The sequence below is a fragment of the Bidens hawaiensis genome, unplaced genomic scaffold (genome assembly GCF_021521415.1).
Source record: "Bidens hawaiensis isolate Kalapana, Puna unplaced genomic scaffold, B.hawaiensis_p1.1 tig00036330_1, whole genome shotgun sequence".
Classification (NCBI taxonomy): Eukaryota; Viridiplantae; Streptophyta; class Magnoliopsida; order Asterales; family Asteraceae; genus Bidens; species Bidens hawaiensis.
Window position 1 is genome coordinate 1 of NW_027505406.1, and position 22,100 is coordinate 22,100.

Genomic DNA, 22,100 nt, shown 5'->3' on the forward strand with positions numbered 1-22,100 from the left:
TGGTATAAAGAAGGTATTCCTCTGATGTAAGACAAATTGTACATCTTATTGCATTGAATTATCCTCATATTTATGTCGAACTCCATGCAAGTTCATTGTTTTTGGTACTTATTTGAGTTATTTGTGAATTGCGGGTCCGGGCGCCCGCCCGACAAAGAAAACATGAAAAGATGCGGTTTCGGAGGCAAAAATAGCAATCTGCCAGACTTGCACGACCATGCCAGCCCGTGCCAAACAGGAAATGTGCCAGTACAAGCCAGTGCATGATCTAATGCTGAGAAAAGTCAAAATAACCAGCCCGTGCAGCCCGTGCCAGAACAGAGAAATCTGACTTTTTGGTTAGATTAAAGCCAATGGTTGACTTTCCACAAATAGGCACGGTCGTGCAAGCCCATGCAAGTGCCGTTCCAGACGTCCAGACAGCATATATACACATCCATTATCCTCATTTTTGAGTGTGGAGTCTTGGGGATTTTCTCTCAATCAAGTGTAGCATTTTTAGGGGATTCTTGGAGGCTTCCACCAACATAAGATTCATCATTCCATCCTTCAATCCTTGCTTGATTTTGGTTTGCATTTTTATGTTTAATAGCATGTTTTGTAAGCTTATTTCTAGTTCGATTGTAGTTGTATTAAGCTTTACGTGCTAACAACATTTACTATTTAGAAATTGTTGAAGCTTTTACTATTGTGATTTTTATCTACGTATGGTTATGGTAATTTGGTTTTCTTTCAAGGAAATGTTGAAGTTATGAGTTGATATTGATGGTGTTCATGCTTGTTAGAATTGCATACCTTGTTAAGTCTTACAATATTTAGGCATTCATGTTGGAAAACTATGTTCTAGATGTTTGTTTGTAAACTTTGAATGTTCATGTTTCTTTGTTTACATTGCTAAGTTAGGAATGACTAGTAAAGATTAGTTTGGCTATAATATTATTGATGAGCATGAAACCCTACACTTAATATTGGAAAATTGATGAGTTTGTTATGATTCTTGACTTGGTGATGACTTGCTAGTTAAAGTTTCATAAATTGATGTTTAATTCATGAGTTTAGCTAATTTAGTGTAATCTTAGGTGGTTAGAATGTTGTTCATGCTAACTTTTCTTTGATTATGAGACTTTGTTGCTTTGACAAACAAGTTAGTCTATGTTTAATTCTTGATTGAAAACCCATCATGATGATTTAATTGTTAGTATTAGGTTGCTTGATTGTAATCTAGTATTTATGTTTAAATTCATGATGTTTACCATATCAATGCTATTTTATCACATTGGTAGAGTGGATACATGTCTAGGTAGTTTTGTTGGATTGATTGTTTCTTGTATTTTTACTTGTTTTGTTTTTATTGTATGCTAGTTTGGTTAATTAAAACTCAAATTAAGATTTCTTTGTTCGGTTAGTCATTTACAAAGATTTAGTACTAGAAACTTACCGTATCCATGGATTGACACTCGGTTCTTGCCGACACTTTATTACAAACGATAGGTACACTTGCTTTCGTGTGTGGTTAGTTTTAGGTGAAAACCTATTTTTAAACCCAATTTGTGTGGAACTTTTATCCAAATTTATATATATATATATTCACACACGTCATCCTCCATGCCAGCAGGTACTAATCCGAAGTGGAAAGAAACTGCACGACAGTGCTACCCCTTTCCGACTATCACGTCCAGAGGAATTAACCTTCGATCTTGTTTTAAGTGTGGAGGGATGCTGAATGTGCTAGATTAGAGCGGCATATCTTATAATACCTGTTTGCATCTTTGATGTACTCTTTTGAAACTTGTCTTCTAGTAATTGCTGAGTTTAAATATTGAAGTTTTATATATGTATTAGTACTCTTACTCCTAGTAGTATTACTTGATATGTCAATAACTCTTCTCTTATTGTTTTAAATATAATAGTTATATAATCTTTGTGTGTTATAAAGACCTCTTATTTCTGTTTTGCATAGTTATGATTAAGATCATAGTCACATGGATCGCTCAACTGCCCACGATTTCCGTTCCGGATCGGCCGTACCAAAACGCGACACGAAAACGATCCGGGAATGCTTGGATCATGATTTTGGTTATGCAAATGGCGTTCCAGAAAATTAGGTCAACTGGATGAGAATGGGTCAAAACTGGATCGAATCGATCAAGTGGAATGAGTTCTTACCTCGATTAGAACCCAAATCGGACAAAAATTGAACCAATTTGTTGCTAGGGTTGTGCGTCGCTTGATGAACGAAGGAAAAGGGGAAGTGTAAGGCCCCGTTCCAGGGTGCCCTTTCGTTGGTTGTGTTGGATTCTCATTCACATAATTCGGAAATCAGAGTTTATTAATACAAATCGCGGAATATAAAATCAGTCATTCTTACGTAACATAATTACTAGTTCAAAACAATATAACATAAGTCTTTAACGTTCTACATAATGACACGTGAATTTTCATTCTCTTCAATGCCAGTCTTCTCCTTATTTGCCACGTGTCTCACTCTAAGCAACCTGCCTCATTCTATTCACCTTTGTGCATACTAAAAGTCAGCTACGCTGAGTGAGTTCTAGTTAATCAATTAACATACATTACATTCATATCCATACTTATACGTGTCCGAAGATACGTATTTCGTACTTTACTACTATTACCTCCTTCTTACATTCTTTACATGCATACGTACTTACATACTTTCTTTCGTACTTCCCTATGGTATACCATAAGCTATTCTATTTCTACCGTCTCTGATATTATTAGGGTCTGGTCCCTTCTGTCTCAGATATTAGTAGGGTCTGGTCCCTTCTGTCTCAGATATTATTAGGATCTGGTCCCTGCTATCTCAGATATTATTAGGGTCTGGTCCTTCTTGTCTCGAATAACCATACAACCATACCTGTCACACCCTGTTAAGCGATTTGCGGAAGCATAAAACCGAATGTAACAGACACCTCTTGTATCAACCACATTGTTTATAAAGAACAATACAAACTAGTTTACAATATTTTAAATCGATCTAACTTGTTTACAACTAGATGATACGAACTAAATCCAGCCAGTTCAGCGACTTTACTTCTTACTAGCACACTTGCATCAATTCACCCAGCATTGATCGCAAGTCAAACACGTAGCACATTGACTTTCTAATCCAAGTCTGGTATACCTGAAAAACATGTTAAAACGGTTCAACTATAAATAGTTGGTGAGTTTCACGAGTTTCAAGAAATCAATTGTGTGTACAACAATCACAGTTTGTAAATACGCAAGTATGTATGTATGTACGTTCACAAGTACGTTTGTTTGTATATTTATGATGTAATTATGCTAAGCTACAGTGAAGCCTTGACTGTTTGTGCTGCGTGCATCCATTTCCCACGCTCAATCAACCACTGTGGCCCCCTTTCGCCCACAACATGCCCCGAGTAGCTATGTCTAACACTACATAGCGTGTTTGTATAATTATGGCCATGTGCAAACGGGTAATGTCTCAGCAAACCGTGCTGGCCCGTCTGGGTTTGTCAAACCAATAGTACTATTCACAAGCCACTGGCTCGAGTTAATCACTGTGTTCGTGGGAACTTTTGTATGTTAGGAGTTAGATAATTCTCATCATCAAACAGTTCAGAGTATATAGACATGTATCAACATGTTTTTCACCCCAAAAGTTCGTAAAATCAATTTAAAAGTGGGTTCATGAAACTCACGGTTTAATCGGGATTCAATACAGCGTCGGCTCGCAGTTCGTTTGACTCGTATCACTAGGCCTATAACGAATATTATAATCATTATACTAGACTGGGCTGTATAGCTAGTCTGGATGTAGCTGTTACATCCAGAAAGTGTCAGTAGACTTAGATTGTGATGTTGTTCAGTGTCTAATACCTAAAACTGAACTTGGCTCATTTTCCCGTTTTCCCAGCTGCGCCAAGTTGTTCGTTTATGCGTTCAGAAAACAGTTATGGGGAAGTAAGCTTGGGTAAATGTGCTTGTTGATAAAATGATTAAGTTATAAAGAAAGATCATATATTGGGGTTCCGGATACGCTATGGGGCCCGTTTCCGTTTATTCAGTTTGATTTAAGGAGAAATGCGCACAATCTATCCAGATTGTCCAGATTTCTAATAAAAAGGTTCGTTTTTAATTAATTAATCCAAAAATATGATTTTTGATCACTCTTGGTGTTCTGAAATTCTCGTAGGTTCGTTAATCACGAACTTGCTGGTTTTTATCAGAATTGAATTTGATTAATTTTTAATTTAGCATAATTAATTAAATGTTAATTATTAAATTATGAAAATTTAGCCACTTATCAATTAAAATATTTAGATTTTTATAAAATATATGTTTGGAATATTTACTTATTTATTAATTTATAAAAATTCATTTATCTGCTATATTTAGCCTGAAAATCGTCGTTTATACAAACGATCTCCAAAAATTCCACCAAAAATTCCACCAAAATTCTGAGTGATCAGAATATGTTCCAAAACAATCTGGAAAAATCCAAACTCTAACAATCTTTCCAAATATCATTTCCAAGCCAAAAACTATAATGAAAATTCAAATAAACGTAAATGAACAAAACCTACATAGGCTTCTCCAAATGCTCCCAATTTCATATATGATCAAAATATACCAAATATGAGTTCCCCAAAAATTTTCATAATGTTTCAAGCATTTTAACTATTTTTCCCAAATAAACGTCCCAATTCGATAATAAATTCGCCAAATATTCTCGGATGGTCGAAAAATTACCAATTTGAACAGAAATGATGTGGTCCCTGATGTCCCTGAAAAATTTCAAGAGCTAAAAATATGTACATCACAATCGAATCCTAAACAGCCCGTAATCGAGTGATTCGGTATACCTTAGCGGTTTTGGTTCGTTTTCGCCCTTCTAATCAAGTTTTCGGGTCCTTGTGCTTCTATAAAAGCTAGATACAGGTCCTATATCACAAACCAAGCAAGTTTCATCAACAAAACAACCCTTAACTTAGGGTTTCGGTTAAGGTATAAACCGAAATTTTGAACCGTAAAAACGCCGTTTAAACCTCTAATCCGTGTTTATGGCCAAAAAAAACTATCAAACCAGGTTCCTAACCATGTGTATGATCAAAATATATTTTTGAACCATTTTTAGGATTTTTACATGGTTAGAATGATTTTTGGTAATTAAGCTATGTTTATATGTGTTCAAACATAATTAAACAAGCTAAAAATGGATTAAACTAGTTAATTTACCTTTACATTTGAACTTATGAGGAGTCTCCAGAAGCAGAATTCTAGGAAAATGATGATAGTTGTGCAAAAAATCTTGTTTACTAATATATATACATCAAGATATTTTAAATGGGGGTAATCCCTTTGTTTTGCGGCCGAGAGGTATTTGGGCCCTCTTGGGCCCAATTTTCTGTTCCACTACCTCGTTTTGCGTGCCCGGATGTTAAATCTCAAGTCCAAATTTATTTTGGGTTCGGTTTTTGGCACGAAAAATATATTGGGTACGACAAACAGCGCAAAAACGAGTGTTTTTCGGCTATTTTTGTATAAATTTATAAAAACATATTAAACGTTTGTAAAAATCGAAAATATTATCACGGATCGCTTAAAACATTTTAAATAAGTGTTTGGTAAGTCTTTTTCAGCTTAACGGATGATACAATGCTTGGTTTGTAACTATCTTTCGCGTTTAAATCTATAACGGGTAGTTAAACAAGCATGTTTTCGTCTAACTTGTTTGCAATCGAACTAAGGCCGTAATACTAATATATTAGTTTATATTAAACGTATAGCACTTATAGAAGCCCCCCCCCCCGGGATATCTGGGTCATAACGAGACCCGTTCGGTTAATCGTTCGTTCGTTACGCAATAAACGGTTAATCGTTTATTCGGTTTGTAAATACCGAGGTGTATACGGTTTTGTCACAAATGTCACATTCTTCCCCGGTTAAGAAATTTCGTCCTAGAAATTCAATATGCCAATTATACGTTCTTAGGAACAAACAGGAGTATTTATTTTCGTTTTCAAATATATTTGGTTCCCCACTATGGGTTTACCGAACTTTGATCAATGAAATTCTTCACGAGTTGTAACTGTTTAAATTTCCCGTCCCTTATTCATACGAGTTCTTTACCAAGTTTAGTTATAAGTAAGTTTTCAAGTGGTACTATCTCCGCCTCGTCAATAAGGCACTTGTTTGTTTCGGTATATAGGAAATTACCAGTAGGACTAAAACTCGACATTAAATATGGTTTTAGTCAATTTTTCATGAGATTAAATTTCAGGATAACTTCGTACGGTTCCGTATATGTCGTTGTCAACTTATCAGTTTCCTTAATTCGAATAACACTTTTCAATGGTCAACAACTGATTATGTACATCGATATAGTTTTATCTGTGGTTTCCATAATCAAATTGGATTTCATATTTCGAGTGTTGTCAATTTTAAGTCTAATAAAGTATCAATTCATGTTCTTGTTCGTTGTAACATCCGTATTTTGAGAATTAATAAATAACGGAAAGTTTTATTATTATCGGTGTGTCGTTAGTTTGGTTGTGTGCTTGTTTGTATTTGGATAAGATTGGAATGGAGGTGGATGGTGGGGCCCATGGCTCCCTATATAAGGCCATCCCCCATCCTATCACCATTTCTTTACACAACACACACACACTAGAAAACACACATTTTCTCTCTAGCATTTCGGATTCGGATCCAAGCAAAAGTAAGGAAGATTTTGGTGTTCAAGTGCCTTCGAATAGCAAGAACACGTGATCCGAACCAAACCCGAAGCAAAAAGGTGGGTTTTGGTTTAAAAGGTTATGTTATTTTTATGGTTAGTCTTGACATGCAAACCGATAGAAGGATATATCGGGGTGTAAGATGGAAGAAAAACATGAACTTGATAAGTTATAACCCCACGAGAGTGTTACATGGTAAAAATGCGATGTTTGGGCCTTATAAACCGCAAGTATACAAAGTTGATACAACCCAAAACCCATAAAAAGGGTAAAATCGGGTCCTAAGGATGAGTCTCGGAGGAAAATGGCCTTAAAATGGTAAAAACGAAGAAAGGCAGAAATTTCGCATCGCATGGCCATGCGAAGCGAAACCTTCCCATGCTAAGCGAAACGCTCCCATGCGAAGCAAAACCTTCCCATGCGAAGCGAAACGCTCCCATGCGAAGCGAAACGAAACCTCACATGCGAAATTGTTTAAGTTGTGAGCCGATTCGTTTTCTGATGCGTTTTTGCTAAAGGACCTATTAACGAAAATAAAATTTTTCCGAGCTGACCTGGCAGCTCAACCCCAGCCAGGGGCTCTGCCCCTTGGACCCTGCCAGGGGTTACCGCCCCTAGACCCCTCTACTAGGGGCGCTGCCCCCGAACCCCCGTTAGTTGAGGGTTTCATTAGCTTAGATGTAGGAAGTAGTGGTAATGGATAATTGACACACGTAATGTATTGTACAGTTAGCCGTGCACAACTAAGGCAGGGCATTACCATTAACGGCGAGAGAAACCGACTCCAAGTGAGTTTCTAGCCCCTTTATCTGTTATGTTTTCGGGGCTGTGTGCATACTCGTGATAATTGTTAATACACTTACCTTAAGTGATAAGTGTATGATATGTGTATGATATATGTATGACTAAGTATTGAATGCTATTATGGAATGCTTGTGTATATATACGTATATACATGACTAGAAGATATGTATAGTATACATGTATGAAACTGAATGTAAGATAGAGTGACGAGACATGTATTGTTATTCGAGACAGAAGGGACCAGACCCTAATAATATCCGAGACAGAAGGGACCAGACCCTAATAATATCTGAGACAGAAGGGACCAGACCCTAGTAATATCTGAGACAGAACGGACCAGACCCTAATAACATCTGGGACGGTAGAGATAGAATAGTCCATGGTATACCATAGGGTTATGTAGGTCCCGAAACCTCGAATGGCTTTGTTCTTGATAGGTGCTCGAGACGGGTGCGATGAAAACAAACGACCGAACAAAATATAAAGATAATATAAAGTATAGGAACGATTTCGTTATCGGTTAAAGATTGATATATTAAACACGAACCGACCCACCCAAGGTGAGCTTCCCTTGGGTGGTTGTTTACACCATAGAAGCACACATAAAACTAAAAAAAGTGCTCTACTTATAACCAAACTAAAAACATTCTAAAAGCTCTCCTCCGTTGAAGCTAAACGTGCATCCCGAAGCTCTCATTTCGTATCCGGTTTTGCTCGCTGACATTAAATATTATCTTGACCATAAATATATAACTGGTTTCGTAATTTGATATCGCAAGTCACATTTTGGCCTTACAGGTTATATGAAAGAAAGTATGTAAGTAAGCATGCATGTATGTAAAGTATGTATGAAAGAAGAAATAAAAGGTAAGGTATGAGTACGTATCTTCGGACACGTATGAGTGAGGAAATGTATTTAATGTACGATTGATTGATTAACTAGAACTCACTCTGCGTAGCTAACTTTTAGTATGCACGCAGGCAAATAGGTTGAGGCAGCTGGCTTGAGGAGGGGGACACATGGCATGATCGGAAGAGACTGGCATCAGCGAAGAAGTGTCACAACTGTTTTAATTGATGTTTATGGAAAGACAATTTGTATGTTAAGACAAAAATGAATGTTTTGTAATGTGATGTTTGAAGTTTTAAGTTATTCCACGAAAGTTTTAATTAACTCTGATTTTAGAATTGTGTTTATGAGTAAATCCAACACCAAAGTAGGGTTACCGGAAACGGGGCCTTACATTCGTATTGTATCGGTTACATTGCCGCTTGTATATGTATTTTAACATGTGGATTTTGGTGGTAACATGAGTTGGTATGATATATTTGGATACTGGTCATTGCCATTTCGGATTGATAAGGCATAGAATGACGAAAGGTCTTATGGAATTATGTTTTGGTTTTTGTTTTCCTACAAAGATAAAATAGAATTTATGTTCATTTAGGTGCCTGCTTTGAAATTAAGCTACTACAAAGATAACCAGTATGGAAAGATTTTGTATTTTTGTAGATTGATCAATTGTTTTGGTAATAATTTGGTCTTTGGTGGTTCTTTAATATTTATTATTATGGTTGTTATTCACAGGTGAATTGTTCATCTCTATTTATCATTAAATTGAATAAGAAGGAAGTAGAGGAATTCATAAAGAAGGACATCAACATGATGGGTAATGGAAAAGATACCAATGGTAAGCACTATTGGTTCTTAGCCAAAGTTGACAATTTTACCGAGAATCTGTTTCGATAGCAAATAGTCAATATATACCTTTGGTCTTACCTGCGTTTCTTGATGATCGGGGTATACACCATTCAAATTTGTAAGTGGCAAGGCAAGTTATCTTTTCATGACGGTTATGAAACTTCTTAAGTCAAAGCTTGTGCCTTTCATTTAAAGAATTTTGCAGGTATTGAAAACTCAATTTTTTTTTCTTATTTTAACATGAACTATATGATAGTTTTCCCTTTTTTGGTGCAGAGTCTGCATGATATGGTTTCTTAATTCACAAAATGGACTATGCTTCTAAAGAGCTTCAAGGATCTGATGAAGATGGTACTCACAAACATGAATTATGCTTCACAAACATATCTGATTGCATGTATGTATAGCTTCTATATGCCTATTGATGTTTCCTTTATCAAATTTCTCTTTGATTAATGCTTCAATCAGCTTTTATATATAAGTGTTCATAGCTTGCTGTATTTTAACAAAGATTCTACTTGTGTGTGTTTGTTTTAATACTGTAGTGCATCTGTAATTTGGGGAATGAATCGGAATGGCAGATTTACTTTTTGTTGTTGAGGTACCGATCTAGCTTCCACGTATTGGGCTGTCATAAGCATTTACCAACAGATGTTAATATTGTGTTTTTGGTAATGATTTTGTTACATCTTTGACATAGCAAAATATGCTTTACTTCATTTATGTAAAAAAAATGCTTTCTTTTATTTAAAGTTCCGGCTTGTTCTTCCCGAAGTACTATTAAGCGGGATTTGGAAACATATCATTCCCGTTTACTTGGTCTTTTAAGTTTGGGAAAACGTATGATTCTACTCAACAGCCTCTTGTTAATACATTTAAGATTAGTAAATATTTGAAATCGTGAGTTGTTTTTCGCGCTTAGCTCGGTTCATTTTTTATTTTTTAACTACTTTGTATACATTTATAATTAATTATATATATTTGTTTGTTTGTTTTACTTTGTTGCTAACTTGCATAGTATTTTCTTGTTCATGCATATTGTAGATGGACATCGAGAAACCGGTGTCGGTGGGTTCAATGCTGCTCTTCAAGTCTTCACAGTGGACAATAGAGAAGGTCAACTGCTTCCAAAAGGGTTTAAAGTTGCTGCTCTTCATGGTTAACGGGGTTCGTACACAGTAAGCAACCTATTATTATTACATCAGGGGTGAAACTGTAAACTTTTTATTAACTTACTAGAGATCGGTTCAATTTTTTTCAAAAAAAAAAATAATTCTAAAAGGGTTTGTGCAGCTGTTATCAGTTTAGGGGTAAAATTGGTATATTACAAAGTCTAAATACCAGTCCGGGTCAGATTAAGTAAGGTGTTTTGGAGCTTTTTGTGCTAGCGGCCCAAAGTCTTCCTGGGGCTGTTATGATGATGATCCTCAGAGCTTGGCAAAATGACAAAATACATGGATCCTCAGCAGATGTTTTATCAATATTGCTTGGCTTTAATGGAGCTGTTAGACATGCCAACTAGATCAAGTAAAAGGTTTGTAAATATACGAGCTAATGATTTCTCTATGTATTTACATTAGTATCCATAACTTAACTAATACAATATCCATTTTGCAGCTTTTAACATTTTGAGCGGGACAAAAACGATGGATTGAATCTGGTTCTCCAGGTGTTAGTAAACTTGTTTATTTCTTATGGTTCATATATGCATAATCTGCTTTCTACTTGAAGCTGGAAGGATTTCATGATGCACGATTCAAGGTGTTTGACAACCAAGTTGAAGGTTCTGTGGGTCAGAAAAGATGACCAAACAACTCCAAATAATAGTGGTATTGGCTGCCAGAATAGTACCACAAAAGGCACAAGTTAGTGTGTTTTCTGTCTCGGGGCTAAATCAAGATCCACGAGTCGACTAACCCTAGCTGATCAGTGGGAATGGCCAACTAAATATCAAAACCATAGTGTTTACCCAACTTCTTGAAATCGATATTCAATAACCGGTAGACATTTAGTTACCTTGTATACTACCAAATAATTAAAAGTGTATGGTTAAATTTGCTTGGATTAATGTAATTTCACAGGACATAATACTTAAGGGCGCAATTTGCGTTTTTTATCCAACTTTTTTAATCAGTATTACAAATTGATGTTGGTAACTTAAAAAAAACATAATTGTGCTTCGCTTTATTTTTTTTTTTATTATTTATGATAGTGCTATACAAATTTCTTTTTTATTTTTGTTTGATAAATTATATTGACTAGAAATTTTACATCACAAATGTTGGTACCATAATGAACCGATCCCTTGCCGATTCAATCTGCGTTGTGTCCCCGCCACAACTCGCGGGCTCTTTGCTAGTGTGTGTGTGTGTATAGGGGATGGATCTTGCGAGAAGTGCGAGAAATAAATCTGAGTCATTGATATGTTTGATCTATGGTTCATAATTATAATGGCATTCTTGTAATAAATATTAAATTCATTTATAAGGCTTTTATTAGAAAATAGGTATTTTGGTTTTTTGTACCATAACAAATGTTTACAATTAATGAATTCCCTAAACACTTGCTAATAAATCATTTAATGATTAATACTAACATAATATTCTTATCCAAATTTAGTACCAAGGTTTGACTTCAAATTTTTTTTTTGTTTCAAATAGACAAATATTAAAATACATCACGATATAACTTCAATTTGTTGTTTTTCTTTTTTTTTTTCATTTGTTTCAAATCATAAATAATGTGATTCATGAAATTATTCTACAAACTATTTTACACAAATAATATTATGTAAGTTTATATATGTACTGTGTAAGTGATATCATGAATGTGTATGTGAAAATTTTACAAGTGTAGATTATTAGCATGATCTTTTATTTATTATATGTAGTTTAATGTAAAAATAAAAAAAATTATTTTGTAGTGTGTAGGTTCATAAATGTACTATGTATGTGGTATTTCGAATTATGTATGTGTAAATTATATATTATGTAGATTCATATATGTACTGTGTGGGTGGTATTTCAAATTCGAATTGTGTATGTGTATATTTTATCATGTGTAGGTTCATATATATACCATGTACCTGGTATTTCGAATTGTGCATATGAAAATTTTATCGTATATAGTTACGTAAGTTATTGTATAAACTGTGTAGGTGGTATTTCTAATTATGTATATGTATATTTATCGTGTGTAGGTTCATATATATACACTGTGGGGTTGGCATTTCGAATTGTATGTGTAAAGTTTATCGTGTGCATGATCATTTATGCACCGTGTATGTGATTTTACGAATTCAGTATAAAGTTGAAAATCTTCCTAAATTTGGTTAAGCTCGAAAAATTAAAATGAACAAATTAATCATAAATTAAAAATACAGAAAAACAAAAATTTTAAAGAAAAAAATAATTTGTAACTTAGTTATATTTGTTGATAAAATGGAATTATGAAGATCGATTATTTTATGGTAAATGAAACCAGTAATATTATAAAAATATTTAAGTTAAAAACAAAAAATATGTAACTTATCCCATACATAAGTTACTTGCCATATATGAAAAAAAAAATTTACTAAGATGCCCCTTTTATTAAATTAAATCATAAATAAAAGAAAAATTATGATTGGTTGTAATTACTTCTCGTACTTCTCACACTAAGAACCACTTCTAAAATGAACCTAATCCTTTATATATATATATATATATATATATATATATATATATATAAATTTTTTGAAAAATTACATGCATCGTACCACATTATACATTATATGGTACATTGTACCCGAGCGATCCAAAATGAGCCTACCCCCCCCCCCATTGTACCGAATTTTAGAGACCCATGTCACATGCGAAAGATATGGATCTACCTTCGAACGACTGAACGTCAAAAAGTAAGGATTCGTCTCCCATCATATGTCGGGTGCAGCCAATGTCTAAGTACCAAATACTATTGACAGACTTCCTTTGCTGACCTTACGTACATTAGTAATATATTAGACATGGGTTCCAGAGACAAAGTTGTCTCGGGAAGGTTAACCAAAAAGTCTCCGAATTTTATTTTATTTCCTGAAACGTTTTGATCCTCGGAGAATAATCAGATGAGGGATAGTCCTTAGGCATCCAAACATGTTCCTTGCTTTTAACCGGTTTGGCCGTTATTTTCTGTATTTTCAATACAAAATCCTCAGATTTTTCAATCGTTGGATACATTTTCTTTTGTTTTAACTTTTTTTTGGTGGATTCTTAGACTCTGCCGCCTTTGAATCTCTTTTTGCTATTTCTTTCTTGGTTATCCAAAAAGGCTTTTTCTTTTTCTTGATTTAATCATTTTTGGATCTCACGCTCATTTCACTGGCTTCACTTACAGTTTGATCAGTCCTTGACCCTGAACTTCTAGTAGCTAAAGATCGAAACTGATTAAACAGCTTTTGCATATCCCTTTGTTGCTTATTCCAATTATTGCAATGTCTTGCAAGCTTAGATAGGTTGCCACACACATAATAACATTTCCTACCATGAATCCCATAATACTCATCAGAACTATAATATTGGTGACTATGTGGAGTAGGTTATCTTTGGAAGAATGAATCATGATTGTGTGTTCTATCAAATTTCTGACCAAGATCATCAAAACCATTTATGTAATAAGACTAAACATCATTTTGTTGTGTATAACCATAGTAGTTGTTATCATTGAAGTTATAAGATTGAGGATTTCTTATATGATTAGTTGTTTGTGAAATTGATCTTTTGCTAGGTGGAACATATTTACTGGATGTGCTAGTTTTATTAACACTCCTAAATACTTTGTTTTTAGATGTTTTATCCTCATTCTCAGAACATGACTGTGAACAACTCGATATGTTTATGTCAACATTATCATTTAAATTTTCATATTTTCAACACAAGAATCATTTAACACATTTGCATAATCATTATCTAAAATAATATCAATAGCTTCATCCAAAATATCATGGACAATGCCAACATCAACGTTGTCACAATCAACATTAACATTAGCACATGAGTTTAATGTATTTTGCATGGAAACAAAATTATTATCAGTATAGACAGAGTTGACATTTGATTTTGAATTCACATCACACTAAAAAAAAGTGAATTTTAAAACTTCATTTTATCACAATTCATGTCATTCTCCAATGACTTCCCATCCGCTAAACCACCTGCTAAACAAGACGAACGACCATTAGAACTAACTGGTTTAAAAGTTGGATCAACAGTCTTAGGAACTTTAGGGACAAATATCTTAGGCTTTGGTACATGATCAATTCCATAGACCATTTCATCTTCTGGAGGGGGTTTGAAACTAAAGTCGGGTAGCAATGTGTAATTGTCATTAAATGGTTATGGGGTAGCAACATGTTCATATCCTAGACCCATATTTTGTTTCACCCCCATTTGTGAACCAATAATACAATTACTTATCAGATGAAATTTTAAACTTATCGACATCTTTTTTTCTTTGAGCAAGATCTAATTCAAGTTCCTCAATTTTAGCATTTAAAACAGTTATTCATTTTTTAGGAGAATAAACTTGTAAATTAGCTTAAAATAGCTTTCTAAGTAAGCTTGCCATTTCATCAGAATGAGTCTTGATTCTAGTTATCTTCTCAGATTTCTTACACCCTTCATTAGGGTACTTAATGCTAATGTTTCTCTTAATAAACTAGCATTATGGGTTCTATAGTTTTCAACCTTTTATATGCACAGTTTAGAGCATAAATGTGTGTGTACCTTGGGAGGGATAGGACTTGCACTGCTTCCATCTGCAGTACTTGTTGAAGCTTCACTCCCATTCACAAATGACATCCTAGCTGTCAAACCCCAACCTAACGTGGAAATGTCGGGGTGTGAACCGTGGTTCACAGCTCACAATGTACTATCATACAATGTAAAATATGACAATATCTATTTAATTTATTTATTTCAAATTTCAAATATATGCACAAGTTCCAAACAATATAATAATAATCAAAACAAAATAACATTTAATTCTTCTTTATTTTTAAGGTTTAAAGTCTCTCTATGTGTTTTTCACCTTAGCTTCAAATCAACTGACAACCTGAATATGCGTACAAAATAAACAGAGATTTGTTAACAACACATGTTGAATGAGATGATCACTAGTTTTGACACTAATAATAATACATAAAATAAATTATAAATGAGCAAACAAAATAATGTGAGTATAAATCAATCAAACCATGAGCAAATAGTTGGGTCAGTTGACCGTTGCCTTGCGAATTGGGCATTGGCTACTATGACTAGCATACAAATGTGAGTGTTGGTTGACCGTCGCCATGCGAATCGGGCTTTCGCTACTAATACGGCGTATGATCATACTTTATGTGATTATAATGGACCTCTCCGAATGCGATAAAATAAATGCGTAAACAAGTAGCAATTAGCATTTAATTGAAATACACACAATATTTATGTTTGCGAGTTTGTGTATATATAATATAAAATTATGAATTAGATACGCATATGTCCCCAAAAGTTATTAAAATCATTAAAATAAAGGGGAATGACATCTCACCTTATTGCTTAGGTGAGTGTGCGAGAAATAAGAATAAAAACACGATTAAACGAACAAATAGTCCTTTAACGTGCTGACTAAGATAAACCGAATAGACCTAAAACTTAGATATACTAAACTATGATTAAATCCGAGAGCATAGCTGCTGGAGTCGATCCAAACGGATGTATAGAACTCCGGTTATGAGATAATTAACGTTTAAGCGAGCCGGTACTGACGAGAATCCGAACAGTGAGTCGGGAGTTGGGTTTTGGTTAGTAGCCTTAAAATCTCGATACAAAAATAAAAGTCTTCTGGATCGAAAAGTTGTTCCGACCAGAAGTATGAGAAATCGATTGGTCAAAGTTGTTGACCAATATGCCCTTAAACGGGTCGGAAAACAATTGACCACCAAAACTCCCTCAATCAAAAAAATTGATTGAGGGATTTTGTTATATATATAGAAATCTACAATATTAAAAAAGACAACATACCCCGGGGATGAATATAAGGATGAGAAAACCATGGTCAAAGAGTTCTTGAACTTGAAAGTCAACATAGGAATATGAACTTGATAAATTATTGAAAAAGATGATGAAAGATGGGAGGGATTTTGTGGGTTTTGAGAGGGTGGCTTGAAATCAGTAGTTCTTAGGGTTTAGAGATGTGTTTTGATTAAGTATTATGGGTTATAACTTGTTTATGAAGTAATTCACCCGATTAGAAAACGAAATAAGCTATTAATGAGAAAATCGGGTATAATAATTATAAAATTTTAGTTTGGGCAACAATAAAACGAATTGGATTGTTTTATAACATTATTTGACACATCTTGGAGCTTAAGTTTTGTTAATTTAATCGAAAATAGGAAAGAATTGGCAAAACTAGTCCCTGTAGTTCTCGAAAATGCGATATTTAGCTGTTTTAAGCGATTTTAAAGGTTAAGGACTATTTGGCATGATTAAAAGGTATGAAATTGTAAAATAAGTTAAACCAAGTTAAATACCAATAAATACAAGTTAAATAGTTCGAAAGATCCGAATTACATTCCCGAATTGGTTTAAACATAAACGAATACAAATTCAAAAAATCCGAGATACTATAGTAGGTCTATGAGATCCATTCTCAATGGATCTTAGAACAGCAAAGTCATTTATTCTTATATAGTTTTTAAACCTCCACTTGAATTCCTCAAAGTTATTGTCCCAATTAAGCAATTTAGGTGGTTTGTTTGTGGTACCAGCTTCATTCTTAAACATCAAGTAGTTCTTTAACTCAGGATCATGTGACATTGTGACAGTTGGAAGATTTGGATCGACTCATACTTAGTTTTTGGACTGGTCGTGTACCTTTATATAAGGCAAAACTAGCAAAATTTCGAACGAGCCGTAAGGTAGGTCTACGGAAATTTCCTTGATCCGATTCTTTCGTAGGGTCTTATAATATTATGTGGAAGTATCTAAGACCGAAGTTATGATCCGATTCAGTAAAACGACAAATCAAATGTAAACAGTCTTGAAAAGCTGGAAATTCTGTTGGAAACACTAAGTTTAAACGAATCGCACAAGGAATGCGATTGGAATGGACTCAGAGTGCGACTGAATTTCTTTAAGAGATGCGAAACGAATGGCTTCAAAAATGCGATGCGATTGGTCAGTCTTGTGCGATGCGATTGATTATTAATGTGATTTGATTGTATGTGATGCGATTGGTTTATAAATGTGATGCAATTGAAATCTTAATTTGTGATGCTATTCAAAAACTAATATGTAACGTGATTCAAATTTCAGTATGGCACAAATCTCACAGTTTACGTATGGATTCTCAAAACAGAACACTTTTTGGCAATTTTCAAGCTTTAAGCACACTAGAAAGTCCATAGAACACAAGAACACCCTCAAATACAATTTTTACCCAAATATCAAGCTTGCAAATACACTTTTCTTAGCCCGTAAACTGCCAAGAACACACGAACCCACCTTGTTGCACTCAAACACACTTACAAACACTCAAAAAAGACCAAAATCCAAGGTTTTGACCCAAGAACCTTAACTAGTAGAACCAAAAGCTCTGATACCAATTGTAGGTCCCTAGAACGGATCAAACAACTATGTTCTTGGATCAATACACTACAAGCTAGCAGAAATCACTTGTAGGTAACCGGGATCTCGGATCTTTTTGTGTTTATATTATTTACGAAAGAAGTAAGGAAAGAGAGGAAGTAGGGAGAGATGGTGAAGTATGGATAAGATTTTTTCAAAAGGGTCAAGTTGCATAGGCATATCTCCACTATTTATAGTAGGAGACATGCCGTGCTTGTTTCCATTTATGGTCCCTTGAAGGGCTTTGTTTACATGTGCCAAACCCAAACATTATTATAACATAAACGAAAGCTAGTAAACATAACGTTAACAATGCTAAATAATATAAAAGACTTTACAAGGCCCTACAGAACAAAACTTTAAACTCTTAGAATAAAACTTTGAACACTCATAACCAAAATCTAAGATACTTAAAACAAATTTCTGACCAAAAAAAAAATTACACACTTTAAACGTTCTATACAAAAAATAAGTTACTTAGAACAAAATTCTGACAAAAACAAACATGCACTTTAAACATTCTGAACAAAAATCTAAGACACCTATAAATTTGACCAAAACAAACACACTTTAAACATTTAGAACAAAAATCTAAGACAATTAGAACACATTTCTGATCAAAATGAATTACACACTTTAAATGTTCTGAACAAAAAGCTAAGACACTTTGAACAAAACTTTAAACACTCAGATCGAACAAAAACTTTAAACACTTCAGAAAAAAAATACTTTAAACGTTCTCAAGCTCATATATGAAAACCAAACTTTTTGTAAGATGAAATTGACATTGAAATCACTTTATATAATCTCAAAATCATCAAATAATCATCAATCGACCATCTATTTGATCATCAATTTCATCATATGAACAAACCTGATACGTATTTAAATTTTTATCAGTTGAACTCAATTTTAATTTTTCCACTAAATTGAAGTGGAGTCTGCAATGGCATCGACGGCGCTGGTTGAATGGTCGTAATGGTTTATTTGGATGGAAACAAATTGAAAGAATTTACAGTTTTTCCACCGCTTGTTTTTTAAAATCAAGAGTGTTAATAGTCGCGTACGTAATGTACGATAAACAATTATTGTATTGGATCATTTACCTATATATTTCTTAAGAAATCTGTATATTTAAAGAGAATAAAAAATCTTAGTCTTGCCTCATCATAAGCTATTTACTTAATTAAGCCTACGTTATAAGTCACTTTAAGCATTTACCTAGTTTAAGAACATTTAAAAGTTTAAACCCAAATAAAAAGTTTAAACTTAGGGCCAAATTTTTACTCACCCTTGGCCCAAAAGTTCTTAACGATTCTCAGAAAGCCTCGGATTATTTGAAATATGTTGCCATCATTATTTGATAGAAAAAGCATGTATATTTTTTGCAAAGAAATTTAGTACGGGAATATCGCTTTATAGGATTAATATCCTCACATACACTTTATCAAATCGTTTAAAAACCACATGATCTTCGACATAGTTACAATAATGAAAACACGACTTTGGGCGTTTGACTTCTTAGTTTCAGACCGGAAAAGTGACCGAAGACGAGGAATAGAGATTGCCGAACTTGAAGTCATTCGCAAATATATTGGTGGTTGCCAAATTCATGCTCACGCAATAAACTCGTGTTAAGAGGCATGGTATGTAGTTTCTTATGATACTTGCCCATTTTTCGATACAAATGAAGAGGCAATTACCCATCATTACGTTTGCAGGTTCTCGACCACATTTTGGAGGTAGTTATATCCATGGAGCGGCATAGTTACCTCTCCTCCTCGTTACATGTCGGAATTAATCAATATTGTTAACACTTGATTGTGGTCCAAAGAAATGAACAAATTGACTCAAAATGACTATGACTATATTCTACCATTCTTTGGAAAGCCATAAACTTGTTACTTTTAATGACTGAAAGTCGATCACCTTTAAAGATCACCGTTAAAGACAACAGTTAATTTCTTACTATTTTTGTTTATTGGTCGAAGTGGTGTTGTTTTCCAATTTTGTTTTGTAATTATTATATTTTCTTATTTAGATTTAGATTAGCACCTTGCCAATTACGTGTTTTTACCACCATAATATTATTACAACATCCATGTAATTTGATTCTTTAAGAAAATGTACAACCGCGTTAAGCATATACCATCAAGATTTAAGCTCTTGAGTCTTGAGCACAACATCACTCAGCCTCCTCTCTATACCAAAAAAAATTATCGAGAAAACCTGCAGAAGAAAAATGGCGCATAGGGGCAAAACTGTAATTAATCACAGCAGTAGTGTCATGGATCTTTTCAACGATGACTTTGAAGTCCAGGAGAACAATTTTAACGACATGAATATAATCAGTAAGGATTTTTTTTTTCGATCATCCTCATTTTGTTGATTTAGGGATAATTATATGTGATCTATTAGATTCTTGACTTAAACGAATAAACTGCAAAGATTCTTCCGATCATCGTGATTGTTAAGTTCATTTGAATATGTGATGTTAGATACGTTAAGTTTTGTGATGCAATCTATGGTAGTATTAAATTCAAGAAGTACGTATTTCACTTCAAATTCATTTGTTTTTTTGTTCTACTAGTCAAGATCGCTGCTACATACACCGATTATAAGATCGTCACTCTTAAAGTTAAAGGCTCAAACTCCATTGGGAGCATCAAACTTCAAATCGAGGCTATGGAACGCATTCCATTTAATCAACAGGAAATAATCTTCAATGGCATGATTGTTGAGGACACTAATATTCTTGCCAACTTGGGCATCAGGGACTCTGCTCTCACACTTGTGCGGAAATCAAGCGTCTTCATGAATATATTCATCAAGAACCTTGAAGGAAGCATAATCCATACTCTTGAAGTCAAGCCCACTGACACCATTGCTTCCGTGAAAGAGAAGATCATGCTTAAGGAAGGTGTTTCTGTTGATGAGCAGGTATTGATCTTTAACAACGATGTTCTTGGGGACAACGGCACCCTTTCCGACTTCCACATCAACATGAATTCGAATGTAACAATGATACGCAGATCAAGGGGATTCATGAAGATATTCATCAAGCCTGTCCCCGGAATGACCTTTACATTGGATGTCAAACCCTCATACACCATTGATAGCATAAAAGCCAAAATCCAAGATAAGTTGCATATTCCTTGTGTCGAGCAGGAGTTGAACTTCAATGAAATGATTCTTCAGAACAATAATACCCTTGGCGACTACAACGTCAACCGGGAATCCACACTCACACTCACGCATTCACCATTTGGATTCATGAAGATATTCATTAAGACTCCCACAGGGAACACCATTAATATGCATGTCAAACCCTCACACACCATAAGCAGCATAAAAGCCCATATCCAGGAAAACGCACATACTTCTAATGTAAACATTCCGTGTGAATTGATCTTCAACGAAGCTGTTCTCCACAACAGTGATACCGTTGCCGACTATAACATAAAGAGGGAATCCATACTCACACTCGTGCCCATATCAAGGGGAGTTGTGCAAGTATTTATCAAGATCTGCAGTACTGGAAAGATCGTTACTTTGGAATTCAAACCCTCGGAGACCATCAGGGATGTGAAAGCCAAGATCCAACTTATAAGGTCATTCCCCAAGCAATCAGAGATTGATCTTTAACGAACAGTTTCTTGAGGATAGCCATACTCTTGCGGACTACAACATTCGCAAGGAATCAACTATCCATCTTTATACAGAATAAAAAGTTGGATGATTTAGGTAATGAATGTACCTGGGTATCTTATGAACCATAATTATAGTAAAAGATGATGCATAGTGTCTTTTGAAGTTACTTGAATTAGGTGGAAGGCTGCACTACATACTTCGGTGTTTGAACTAATGCATAAACATTTTAAATTATGCTCAACTGTTGGATATTGTATATTTAATTTGTCATAGAGATTTATCAAATGGTTGGGTTGAAGAGAAGTGATAGGAATGATTAAGAATATGGTTACTTTATTAAAATGATTGAGAAACATGATAATAGATTGAGTGAAAATTAATGTCTGAGCAATATGTAAGTTTTTAGTCAGATTATATATCGGTTATGAAATCCTTATGTTTTACTATGGCGTTTTCTTTGTTCGGTTATACCTTTAAATTAATAACCTTTAATTGAAACACTGAATTTGGTATTTTGGTGTAAGATCAATATACATCTTATCTTCTTTCAAAACATTAGATTTATGTTAACGATGG

The 22,100-nt window shown here is 34.3% G+C and overlaps 1 pseudogene; it reads left to right on the forward strand.

Moving 5' to 3' along the window:
• The first annotated feature begins 20,038 nt into the window (after positions 1–20,038).
• Positions 20,039–21,600, forward strand: LOC143612986 (polyubiquitin-like; annotated as a pseudogene).
• The last annotated feature ends 500 nt before the right edge of the window (positions 21,601–22,100 follow it).